At 42.9% G+C, this 2500-nt stretch overlaps 1 protein-coding gene across 1 annotated transcript in view; it reads left to right on the top strand.

The window, feature by feature from the left end:
- LOC106812814 (fatty acid synthase-like) overlaps window positions 1-2500 on the top strand; it is a 30404-nt gene that overhangs the window by 13619 nt on the left and 14285 nt on the right. The window lies entirely within an intron of this gene.

Below are 2500 nucleotides of genomic sequence, written 5' to 3'. Positions count from 1 at the left end.
TTGAGCTATTTTCTAAAAAAAAGGTTGAACAGGTTGATCTCTATTCGTGTACTCCCCGAGACATGTTTGGAATATATCTTTTCCTGACACCAACCGCAATAACGCGGGCAATAGCCTAGGAGCGATGTGAGACACGCCCACCCCCGTACAGTAGAAACCAACAGCACATGCACACGCACGGGCCACAATTCAATGTCACAGTAACGATGTTGTATTATGTTAACGAGTTCCATTTAATAGAGGAGCGCACCTATAACAAATATATGACGTGATTTGATGTTTGATATGATATGTACATGGGCTTCTTCCTTCACCAAATTGTAAAATTTCATGATTGACGCATCCAAAGTAATGGATAGTTCACTAGCAACGAAGATAAGCAGCACTACCGGGTGCTACCGATGTCTCCATGTTTCATATTTCGCATGTGTTAATGTTTCGTTCACGGTACCACCCCGCCTACCACCACCTTCTTATCAGTTAATTGGGCTTTTGTCAATATTAATTAATTAAAGTAATATAAAATCCGAGTTTCGTATGAAACAGGATGCAGCTGTTCGCCAACGGACGCCGTTGCTATGGTGCTGCTACGGCGTTGCTATGGTGACGTGGGTGACACACCGAAAAACACCCCCAAATAATAATAACAAGAAAACACCGTTGCTATGGTAACACGTGGCATTTACTGACACTTTACGACGACGACAGTTGCACAAAAGTTTTAAAAGAATATCTTTTAAATAGAATTACGAACGAGCAGACCGAGCGCGCGCCGGAAGTCAGCGCACAGCCGACCGAGAGCGATACTTCAACAACCTACTAGCGCATGCACACACGATTATCAATCAATCAATCACGATCATAATGGGATCAATAAATAAATTCCATTTAAGATTACTTCGCGAGGATCACCATCGATGGGGGTGCTATAATATTCAGGGAGCATGTACGACCACGATACATTATGGCAAAAGCGATCACAGTTCGACTGCAACCCCTCCCCCCGGGGAGCTGGCATTCTGTCATGCATTCCAACATGGACGCGATTCCAAACTCGCGCAACTTCTGCGGGTTGCAATGGTCACGGTCACGTGAGGATTTTTCACACACAACTGGAATTGCAGACGATGTCCGAGATTTCATTTGCATTCGTACTATACGCAATCATTTGATCATCGAGCACAAGTTCATATAAGATCAGGGGATCAGACTACACGCAGTTTGTCGCATGACGCGGAAATTCACACACTCACACGCACGCACGAACGCACGCACGAACGCACGCACGCACGGACACAGATAATTGTCTTAAAGAGCGCAAGCACAACCAGGGCACGGATACATGCAGGTCTCATTCAACTGCCCGTCCCCCAATCTCAACCGCACCCCGGGACGTAAAAAAGGCCCCCNGCGGGCCACAATTCAATGTCACAGTAACGATGTTATTAAGTTGTATTATGTTAACGAGTTCCATTTAATAGAGGAGCGCACCTATAACAAATATATGACGTGATTTGATGTTTGATATGATATGTACATGGACTTCTTCCTTCACCAAATTGTAAAATTTCATGAATGACGCATCCAAAGTAATGGATAGTTCACTAGCAACGAAGATAAGCAGCACTACCGGGTGCTACCGATGTCTCCATGTTTCATATTTCGCGTGTGTTAATGTTTCGTTCACGGTACCACCCCGCCTACCACCACCTTCTTATCAGTTGGGCTTTTGTCAATATTAATTAATTAAAGTAATATAAAATCCGAGTTTCGTATGAAACAGGATGCAGCAGTTCGCCAACGCACGCCGCTNAATAATGATTACGACTAGAAAAATTACGACTACTAACGAATACTACGAATAACCTGTTTCTGACGACGGCCACCCAGACTTCTACGCGAAAATCTACATATAACCGGTTTATCAAGGAAAGACATCGGCCGTTACGTAAGGCACTCCTGCACTATCTCGTAAGGGGCTTACGAGATAGTGCAGGAGTGCCTTACGTAACGGCCCGTCGTCATTCCGGCATTGTATGCGAACTCGAACCTTGTAGGAGGTAATTAGCAATTATTTCTTCTCTATTTAATTAGCAAATGGATGCTGTGACGATAGCTAGCAAAACCAAATGTTGCGTGATATGATGAGTGTGATATGATGAGTGTGATATAAAGAATTTGATATGATGAGTGTGATATGATGAGTGTGATATGATGAGTGTGATATGATGAGTGTGATATAAAGAGTGTGATATGATGAGTGTGATATGATGAGTGTGATATGATGAGTGTGATATGAAGAGTGTGATATGATGAGTGTGATATGATGAGTGTGATATGATGAGTGTGATATGATGAGTGTGATGTGATATGATGAGTGTGATATGATGAGTGTGATATGATGAGTGTGATATGATGAGTGTGATATGATGAGTGTGATATGATGAGTGTGATATGATGAGTGTGATATGGTGAGTGTGATATGATGAGTGTGATATGA

This window comes from Priapulus caudatus, unplaced genomic scaffold (assembly GCF_000485595.1).
Source record: "Priapulus caudatus unplaced genomic scaffold, Priapulus_caudatus-5.0.1 Scaffold689, whole genome shotgun sequence".
Lineage (NCBI taxonomy): Eukaryota > Metazoa > Priapulida > Priapulimorpha > Priapulimorphida > Priapulidae > Priapulus > Priapulus caudatus.
This window is presented reverse-complemented; position numbering and strand designations above follow the sequence as displayed.